Here is an 11,048-nt window from a genome sequence, read left to right as displayed (position 1 = left end):
TTGAATTTTTAACTCTCTAAATATGCCTGTTTCCCCTGTCCATGATATAAGCTGTAATTTTTTCTTCTGGTTTGTCAGTTGACTTTGCTTATTCTGTTTTTCCCTACCTTCCATGATTTTAAAGAAAACCTCCAGTTGATGTTCGGCTCACTCTTTATATTTATCAAGGTCAATTTGGCAGAATACACTCTAAAAGCAACTTAAGACCCAGGATTACACGTAGATAGCAGTAGTCATATGCGAATCTATTGTTAAATATCCAGGAAGATTCTGATATTTTCTAGATTATTAGCATGACCCATAATATCACACCAGATAATTTTTGATCCGTAAGTATGTGGACTAGTTAAGGACTCCAAGACCACTTATTTATATATTAATTTTTTAACTTCTTTTAAAAAAAAAATTTTTTTTTTACCCTTTATTCATTTTTGAGAGACAGAGAGAGACAGAGCATGAGCAGGGAAGGGGCAGAGAGGGGGAGACACAGAATCTGAAGCAAGCTCCAGGCTCTGAGCTGTCAGCACAGAGCCCAATGCGGGCTCCGACTCCCGAACTGTGAGATCATGACCTGAGCCGAAGTCGGACGCTCAAACCGACTGAGCCACCCAGGAGCCCCAATTTTTTAACTTCTTAAAAGTCATAGTTTCTTAGTTTATTTAGTGTATTCTGAATCCATACAAAAGTAAGCCAGTTGCTTTTATAATAAAATTATTCTTTTATTTAAAATAGTTATGTTTTTGTAAAGAATAGAGTAAAAGTGCTTTTGAAATAGAACTTAGGTAATATCCAAAGCTCATTGTTTCAGATATTTCTCTTGAAAACCTCTTCTCCAGAATCATTTAATGTTTTTTTTTTTAAAATAAACAGAAAATATTCTTTTCTAAGGAAGTAAAAACTGATATAGCTATATTTTACTCGGATCTAATAGGAGGAGGTTTTGCTCTATAAAAGAAAAACTAACTATTTAAGTAAGACTTGTGTATAAAGAAACATACATGAAGAAAGGTTAGCAGAAAATGAATCGAAATATTACCAGTGGTTATCACAGAGTAGTATAATTCTATGTGACTTATTTGTTTTTCACATTGTCCCTCTGGATTTTCAGATTCTCATTAATGAGCCCATTCCATAGTATGGACATTTGAAAATAAGAAAGGAAAATAACAAACTGGTAAACCAAGATCTTAGGCAACACCTTTGTCCTTTAAGTAAGTGAGGCTATTTATATAGCCCAAGGGCAGTCTTTTCCCCTAAATGGATGGTGTGTGCTTTGAGCACAAGGACAGAGGGTGAAGGGGTGACAGTAATCCAAACTAAGAGGAGGGAGCTTTTCCTAGATTCTGGGGGCACTTCGGCATCTTCAAGTGCACATGCTTGCATGTCTGTGAGGTCACTTCCAGTTGGGATTTTATGCGTTTCATATCTTATTCTGTTGAAATGAATCGCTTCCCGACCAACGTTTTACTTCGAGGTCTTCTCCAGCTTTATATACTTTGTCAAGGAAGGACACTGAAATAACAGGATATTTTTATTCAGATGACAGCATGGCTGAAATGAATTACCCGGAACTTGCTGGTAATAATCATGAGGACAGTATTACACCAATTATGAGTTCAGAAGAAGTGTTTATTGCCTTCTTTAGCGGTTGCTGTGCAGGGCACAAGAAGGTATTGCAAAAGCTGAGACACTTAATAGATAAGAGAGAGATTAATGAATAAGCTGACCTTTCCCCGTTGCTGCTTTTATCAAAGGAAAAATGTTTCTCAGCGTTGGGCAACTAAATAAAAAGAGCCTCATTCCAAAAACAGAGGTTCCTCATAACACACCAAATATTTCTGAGTGTCTTCTGAGCCATGTTGTGGCAGGGGAAAGCAAACAGGAGCTGGTAGTTTGGAGGAGGGCCAGCCTCAGAGAACAGGTCCTCGTCCCCCAACACCGTCAAGACTGAAAGAAATTATTGTATGGTCCGTGATGTCCAAATGCTTCCCTGCCCATGCTGAAGCCTCTCCTCTTCCTCAAGGCCGGGAAGACTGTCCTTCCGCCAGCGGACAGATCCCTGTTGAGGCCCATCGGCTCACCGGACACCCCGCTCTTACTGCCGCCTGATCCCCCATCATTGTTCCCTTTCTACCTCGTGACACGTCCCAACGCTTGGTACCTGCGTCATCTTTGAACATTCTCACGTCCTTCGGCATGCAGCTGTGTCTTTGGAGTCTGCCTCTTGCCCTGTATCACCCTCTGCCCTTGCACTTGGCTCGGGTTCACGGGTCCTAAGCTTGATACAGACACTAACTCACTCCTTGTCTGCCATATGTGGCCACAGATGATCAACCTCGCTCCTGTGGAGCACTGTGGCCAAAATCCCAATCTTGAAAAAGAGACTTGTGACAAATTCATTTCGGACTTCCTGTATTATTAAAACGGTGGTCAACAGTCAGTCTACACAATTTGAGATGCACCTTGATGTCAAAAAACATTTCCAAAAAGTTAGTTAAAATGAAATTTCAAACAGTTCCCTCTCAAATATCTATACTTCTCATTTGATTAAGTCCATACACAGAAATTTTGGGAAATTTAAAAAGGAGTCGTTACTCATAAGTTATCATGAGAAAGAAAACATAAGCACAATGCATAGTACATGTTACAAGTGACTAATTCATGTTTGAAGAACAGAGGAATGTGCTAGTGAATACAATAGTGGTAACAGGCAAAAAACAACAAATGTCATTGACTGCTGTGTGATATAAGTTTTTAATGATAACGAAAATGGTCTTCATTTGGTGAAAACAGAATCCGGATTCGGTATTACACAGTGAATATACTCTCAGTGCATAATCTTGCAAATATTAAACAATATGTAAATAAAAGAAACTTAAAATACTAACCACTGGGTGGAAGCTATTACAGATAATTTGTATATTCTTTATGTGTTTATTTTCGATGTATTTTTGGCAATGAGCACTTACTAGTCTTGAAAGGTAACAGTTTATTTAAAAAATGTTATAGATAGGAAGTTCTGTGAGTTTTAAAGAAAGACATCACTTTGGACTGGCACACTTTGGGAGAGCTCCTTAGATGAGTGAATTCTGAGCCTGATTAATGCCACTTAGATTGGAAAAAGGTGGCAAAGTGTTTACGTACATAACCAGGCAGGAAGGAGTAGAAATCAAATGATATTTTAAGCCCTTTTGTGAAATAGTTTTTAAAGTAACTTTTGTAAAGACAACCACGCAGTCTAGGTCTCTGTGGCTTCTACTCAACTCTGCTGTTGCAGCATGAAAAGCAGCCATAAATAGGCTAACGGTGGGGGAGGCTGTGTTCCAGTAACTTTATTTACAAAAACAGTCACTTTCTAGTCCAGTGATTTTTTTTTTTTTTTCTGTTTATTTTTGAGAGAGAGAGAGCACAAGCAGGGAAGGGGCAGATAGAGAGGGAGACACAGAATCTAAAGCAGGCTCCAGGCTCTGAGCTGTCAGCACACAGCCCAACGCAAGGCTCAAACCCTCAAGGGTTAAGATGGTGACGTGAGCCAAAGTTGGACACTTAACCTACTGAGCCACTCAGGCGCCCCTGGTCCCGTGATTTCTAATATTCACTTCTACGTGTGTGCCACTTTGGCACACATCATTTGGTAATTTCCCTTTTCACCCCGGTCCTGTAGCAAACAGCTAAACAGTGAGCACCCAACAGCTACGGTAGTAGGCTGGTACTTTGACTAGGTGGCATGCGGGGATGAGGTGTGGTGACAAGCCCCTGTTGGGGAGGACAGGAAACAGGAAGGAGAGAGCAGTCCTAGGAGACCTGGTGAGGCAGAGAATTCAGTGGGAGTCAGAAAGCAGGGGGAGGTAAATGCGAAGTCTCCACAGGATCCCCAGGTGATCCTGCACATTTAAGGGAAGGGGGAGCCAGGGGGACACCCAAGTGCCAAATGCTTGCGTTCCACAAGAAAACAAAAGCTTGCTTCTTCTCGAAGGTTTATAGCACCAGCGCACAAAAATACAGGAACGCTTTGAGAAAACAGTGCCCGGAGCACAGCGCTGACAGCCATCACCCAACTCCCTGGAAACAAGAATCTAAGAAAACAACAACCAAGGCATTTCCAGTTCCTGAAGAACTTTCTATCTCCGGTGGTCCCAGGGATCCAGCCAGAGCAACATCTTAGGCACATCCTGTTCTCACTTTCGCTCTGAGTTACTGACAACATTATGAATTCAATATGTACATTAGGTACCTGCTGTTCTCCTGATTTGTTTGCACAGTTTGAGGACTTACACCGCTGTCTTCTTGAGGATGTAAATGGATACTCTCCTTACATTTTTCATCTGTAGTTTTGCTAATTGGCAGAGGGAGAAAAATAAGACAAATAATTTTATACACATCAGTCTTAGAAGAAAGTAGTCAGTGGCTTTCATTTTGAAATTGAGGGCATAACTTGCCTCATGTTTCTGAAATCTTTGCACGATATGTAAGAGGAAAACAACCAAATCCCACCTCTCAAGACTAAATAGCTCAGAGTAGGAAATAAAACTAAAACCATCCTGTACGTTGCCAGGAGACTGAATTGCTGATACACAAGTGTCCATGCCTTCAAAGGACATTTGCTTCCAAAGTCATTTTGACTGGTAAATACTGTTTACCACCAGGTGGTGACATTTAGGCTTCACAAGGGCAACAGCTTTGCACAACAATCTTACACAAGGCTTCCTTCTTCCGCTACAGCGAAGATAGAAGTTCTGTTTTGTGTACAGTTAACACCCACAGTTTGGACAGCAGCAGCAGTTGTCCGGAGGCATTTGAGGACTAGGGTAAATCCAAGCATTTAAGCACTTTTATTTTTTTTTAATTTTTTGAAATGTTAGTGGGGGAGGGGCAGAGAGAGAGGGACACACAGAATCGGAAGCAGGCTCCAGGTTCTGAGCTGTCAGCACAGAGCCTGACTCCGGGCTTGAAGCCATGATCATGACCTGAGCCGAAGTTCGCTGCTCAACCAACCGAGCCAGCCAGGAACCCCTAAGCACTTTTAAATGTCAATAACAATCACATGTAAATAACAATAGCTCACACTTTCTGACATTCATCCTAACTGAGGCACCATGTTAAGTGAGGTAGGAGCTGTTATTGTCCCCACATTACAGACAAGGAAAATAAAGTTTAGAGAAGTTGAGTGCCTTGCTGAGGGTTTCATAGCTAGTACGTGGGTGTGACACGGCTCCTAATGATTGCAAAGCCCTCATCTTACCTGGGATGCTACTTTGCCTCTTTGGCAGTTGTTTAAGTAAGCACTTCATTTTACATAAACGACATGGTAAATGGTACAATATACCAGTACCCTTAGAGGTCAAATATGTGTTGGTATTGGGGACTTAAGGATGGAAGTGCAAAGAGTTAACTCACTCCACCGCCCCCCAGTACTTCCTCATTGCTCAGTTCGTCTTTACCCTTTGGTGGAAATTACAATGAGGGCGTCCCTGAGACAAAGAGGAACACTGAGTCAGAAGCAAAGTGTTCCCAGAATGAGGAAGGACAAACTTGAGATCCACGCCTGAGGAAGAGTAGAGGGTTGTACTGACAGGTGTTATGGGCGTCCACGGAGCAATGACTAGTAAGTGGTTAGCCAAGGAATGGCTGAAAGGGGTTTTGGATGATGACCAGTACATGGGCCTGAGAGAATACAACCTTAGTATGTGCTGAGTGGATGGCTATCCACTTGATTGGTGGTAGTCAATGTGGGCATGGGGTAATGCAGGGATACTTCATAGAGGGCGGTCTTAGTAATTTTGTCACTCCAAGCATCATACCAATGAAGACTTTACAGCTTTATCTGAGTATATACAAGAAGGCTGTTTTGTATGGGAATGGGAATGGATCAGAGGCCGAAACAAGGAGCAAGGCTAAATGGGCTATGAATGCAGGAATTTAACAATATTATTCCTCAGTGATCAGTGCGTGACTTATCCTGCTTAACATTTGCCACAAATCAGGGTGCTTGGATGGCTCAGTCCATTGGGCATCTGACTCTTGAGTTTTGATCAGGTCATGATCCCGGGGTCGTGGGATCAAGCCCTGTGTCAGGGTCCATACTGAGCGAGTATGGAGCCGGCTCAAGATTCTCTCTCTCTCTCCCCCTGCACCCCCCTTCTCTCTCTAAAAAACAAAAAACAACATTTGCCACAAATTCTTGTGTAAATACACTTTGAAATGGAATGTATGCAGAGATGATGTGTTTTTTACTAGTGGAAAACCAGTAAAGTTAAGTCATCAAACTTGCTAGTCTATGTGAATGGACAGGAAAATTTTCACTAAGCCTAGTAAGGACAGAAGCCCTTCCCGAATTACTGTAATTTCCTTAGAGGCTGATAACTCAGGATAGAGTAAAAGGGAGAGATTGCATACTATTCTCTAGGATACCTGCCCCATGTACCAGACTAGCTAAAACAAACAAACAACAACACACATACCAATAAAATGGACAGGTTAAAGTACTATGAGAAAAAAAAGGAAACCTCCCACTTTTGTGCTATATGCAGTTCTGGGTGGTACAGAACCAAATTCAGAAGTTGGCGGTGAGATTATTACCGGGTAGCTGAATGGGTTCAGGGTCCTAAGATCATCAGGACTGAAACCCTACTCCTGAAGGACCACCTGCTGGTACGATTTTAAGCAAGCCACTGAATTTCTGTGCACCTCAGACCCTTCCCTCCTTTGGGATAACAATGCAATTGGACCTACCTACCTCACAGAGTTGCTCTGAGGGTCAAAGAAGACAATAAATGGTAAAATATTTTGTAAACAAATACATTAGCTGTTGCTATTATCCTATTAATCCTGACTGCTGTACAATTGGAAGTCAAAAATCATTAACTGAAAATGATTTTTTTGCGCCTAGAGGTGGTCTCTGCTTACGAGAAGCTCATTTTCTGCTTGGTGTGTGTGTGTGATTTGGGGCGGGAGGGGGGTTAAGGAGACGAGAAATAATTTAACAGAGTGTGGGGAACGCAGCGTGGGGCAGAGGGAGCAAACATACCGAGTAATTAGACATGCTGAATCTGGGAAAGCTAAGGACCGAGGAGGCATATGAAATCATCAGTGATGTGACATGAGTCCAAAGCAGGCTTGCTTACCAAGTCCAGTGGCAGAATATTAAAACAACGAGCATCCTTGAAACCTGTGGTAAGTTTAGGACAATTAAAAACGTACTACCTGGTAGACAGTTGCCGCCGAACTCCCTGGCGGAGAAGAGGGCTAGCTACAGTCGTCAAGTCCTTCAGTCCTGGGTCATAACACAACCACAGGAAGATGCCACTATTTGATCACAACCCTGCTTTGTGCTGGACACTAACCAACACCTCAGCCCGTTGACTCATATTTTGTAGCTGGTATTTTCCATGCTAACCCCACTTCGGGCCACTTCTCCTGCCTTGCTCTTTAAACAGGGCAGAAGAAAACAATCTTCTTTTCTTAAGACAGCATAAGCAGTTTAAAGATTTACTAACTAATTAAAATGAGGCAATCTCAGAGTGCCTGGGGGGCTCAGTCACCTGAGCAACTGACTCTTGATTTCAGCTCAAGTCATGATCTCACGTTTCATTAGATCAAGTCCCGCGTCAGGCTCTGCACTGAGATCACGGGGCCCGCTTGAGATTCTCTCTCTTCATCTGTCTCTATCTCTTCCCCACTCGCACTCACTCGCTTGCTCTCTCAATATAGACATCTTTAAAAAATGAGACAAAAATAGGATGCACACAGACATACAGGAATGATCTCACTTTAAAGCACTCCTCAATGGGGACCATGCTGATCATGGTATTAAAGATTGTGTCTTTCCCACATCCACGTTTCGAAACTCTGTTCTTCTGCTCAGTTTTCTCCTAGTCTCTTTATCCTCTTTATTTTTTAATTTTTTTAACATTTATTCATTTTTGAGAGACAGCGACAGAGTGTGAGCAGGGGAGGGGCAGAGAGAGTGAGGGACACACAGAATCTGAAGCAGACTCCAGGCTCCGGGCTGTCAACACAGACCCCAACGTGGGGCTCGAACTCACGAACCTGAGAGATCGTGACCTGAGCCGAAGTTGGACACTTCAACCAACTGAGCCACCCAGGCGTCCCTTCATCGCCTTTATTCTAATTAATTAATTAATTAATTGTGTGTCTAATTTATAGTCTCTGTGCCACCACTGGAATGAAAACTCCATAAAGGAGTCCATCTTTGCTGATGGATACATAACAAACCTCAGAACTGTCCTTGGGACAGGGAAGTACTCAATAAAATATTTACAAAATGAAATGAGCCGTGCTAAAACATCATCTAAGAGTGTTCCCACAAAATGTAGCGTGTTGTCTCCCGTGTCCGAGAGGTAGACTTGTGCCTGCAACCCTCCAGGCCTGGTGTGATCCTGCGTCTCCCATGGAGCAGGCCATTCCTTCTACACTGTTCTGTCAGTCTTTTGGGGCTCTGACATAAACTGCTCTTCTGTCGAGGTCATATTCTGTGCCTGTCACATGGCTTCCTTCTCGTTACTGTAAGGAACTTTCTTCCCTTCCTGTGAGGAAAGCTTGAGATCCAGATAAGAATAATCAATCTACACCCACACAAGGACACAGAACAATGATTACTCACCCAACTGCTTCCAAGAACAAGGTCTTGGGCATTCGGATTATTTAAGCACAACACCCCCTCCTACTAATCTCACTCACGTGTTATTTCTAACATGAAAAGAAATGGCATTTTCTTAAAGTAATTCACTCATTACTCCAAGAAGTGAAAACAGGCCAAATACATACATGTTTAGCTAGGTTTTGAAATTTTTATGGATTACATATGTACGATATGTTCCATGGTGGATCATTTAGACGTTTGGGAGGTTTTACTCCATGATCTTTTTCCCTGCCACATCCCTGGTTGCTACTGGTCAGCAAATGCTTATGCCATGGCTTTACACTTCTAAAGAACATAGGGACGACAGGAGGCAGGTTCAAAGCCATGGAGTACACGAAGAAATGGCATATGATCTGAGGGTACTTAGAGGGGATGAGATCACCATTTCTAAGGAAATCATTTTTATGAAATGGCTGTTGAATCTTTTTCATGCCCAAGGATGATAATAGGAGGGAACCATCTTAAGTTACATGGGTGAAACGAATCAATAGCTGGGCTAGGGAATTCGATCGGCAGTTGATGAACTTGGACCAGGCCACAGGAGTTGGAATGAAGTAGTTGGAAGGGAGGAGGAGAGAGACTGTTGTGAATATCTCTAAGAGAAGAGTCGTGTACTCTGGCTGGTTTTAGCCGGACATTGGTCCAGAAATAGAAAATTAGGAGCCCCAACTACTTTAATTCAGCCTTAATTTTTAAAACAGCCTAATTAAAAAATTTTTTGACTCAAATTATAGTAGTAATAAAAGAGAAACTTTGAGGGGAAAAGGTTATTGACACAAAGGCTTTTGCTAACATCGAGCATTAAGGCTACTTTCACTTTCTATTTATAGTGCAGATGAGGGAAGCATATTTACTTGTCAAACCACAACATCTAGAAAACATTTGTTATGAAAGATAAAACCGTATCTTAAATGTAAATCCCTACTAATTGCTTTACCATGAAATTAAGTTCCTGACTAGATCATTAAGATGTTCTGCTGTGATGCTCTGCCTTTCAAAAGTTTACACTGGCCTCCTCCGTGAAAGAGCAACTTGCGTTTCTGTCAGGCTTCTTTTAGGAGACTGCATTTGCTTAGAAAAAGTTATAAACTGTTTCTCATGGGTGTCGAATTTGCTGATCAAGGTTATAACACTGATCTGATTGACTTCGAGCTCCCAGATTTTGTTCTAAATAAGTCAATTAACACAGAAACCGTATATGTTCTCTTCCTAGTCAAAACTGTTTCTTTATCTAATCCTTGCAAGGTTTTAGCAAGTTTAAAACTTGGGTGGGTGTAGGGCGCCTGGATGGCTCAGTTGGTTAAGCACCTGACTCTGGATTTGGGCTCAGGTCATGATCTCAGTTTGTGAGATCAAGCCCTGAGTTGGGCTCCATGTTGACGGTTCAGAGCCTGCTTGGGATTCTCTCTCTCCTTCTCTCTCTCTGCCCTTCCCCCTCTCGCACCCACACGCACGCGCACTCTCTCTCTCTGTGAAAATAAATAAACTTTAAAAAAATTAGGTGGATTTATAAAATATTTTTTAACACCCTACACAAAGCCTCAGTTCTTCGACACTGGCAGCCTGTGATGTATGTGCCAGTGGGCACACTGTAACTCCTAGTGCCTTGATGAGGCCTGTATCTAGCGGCCTCAGTTTGGAATGTTTCAGCAAAACTGGGATAGCAACGGCCTCATCAACACTTTTGGAAAAATTCCTTCTATTTTCCTCTGGGTAAAACTTGAGTACTTCTTAAAATCCCAAGCTTTTTTTTTTTTTTTTATAAAAGTATTCTTATTATCATGTATTTCTTTTAGTGTGAATATTTCTCTATCCATCATGTGTGTCAAGGGCCTTCTTTATAATTATGAATCGTATCAGAGATTATCTAGTAGTGCTTGTTCTGAGGTTTTCTTTTACTTCTCTTTGGCTTCCAAGAGGAGGCAAGGACACTTACAACCTTTTTCTAGGCGAGTTTGGTTGTACTTACCCTTGTTTGTGCTTTACAGTTATCCAACCGGCCACGATGATGGGTAAAAGAAAGAAGATCGTGCCAAAGAGAATGCCTAGGCAGTAAAACAGAGTCATTGGATGCATGGCAAATATAACCCATGGGTCTTAAACAATGAATATCTAGTCCCGCTAGAGGCTGCCAGTGAGTTTTTTAAAGGCAACTATAAATTCTGCCTTTAAGAAACCCCTCACACAGGCTTAGCTTGAAGATTTTCCCTCTGCTCCTGGTTTGATCTGGCACATTAGTCTTCCTGCCCCAGGGTCACAGACGAGGGGTGAGCAGAGCAGTGCGTCACCTTTGGTCCAAAGCAGCCTTTCATCAAGGAGCCGAGAACCGCCCGGGAGCTCCTGGCTGTGGCACCCGGGGCCCCGCACTCGTGTCTTATGTCAGGCA

General features: G+C 42.3%; 1 long non-coding RNA gene across 1 annotated transcript; it reads right to left on the bottom strand.

Moving 5' to 3' along the window:
- Window positions 1–553: 553 nt before the first annotated feature.
- LOC125917736 (uncharacterized) lies at window positions 554–11,042 on the bottom strand. Its single transcript, XR_007456277.1, has 3 exons — window positions 10,632–11,042; window positions 4,235–4,336; window positions 554–1,512 (listed from the first exon to the last, which is right to left on the bottom strand). It is a non-coding gene; the product is annotated as an uncharacterized LOC125917736 (long non-coding RNA).
- Window positions 11,043–11,048: the final 6 nt, after the last annotated feature.

This window comes from Panthera uncia, unplaced genomic scaffold, assembly GCF_023721935.1.
Source record: "Panthera uncia isolate 11264 unplaced genomic scaffold, Puncia_PCG_1.0 HiC_scaffold_2332, whole genome shotgun sequence".
Classification (NCBI taxonomy): domain Eukaryota; kingdom Metazoa; phylum Chordata; class Mammalia; order Carnivora; family Felidae; genus Panthera; species Panthera uncia.
The sequence above is the reverse complement of the archived record's forward strand: the minus strand, read 5'-3'. Positions and strand labels throughout refer to the sequence as shown.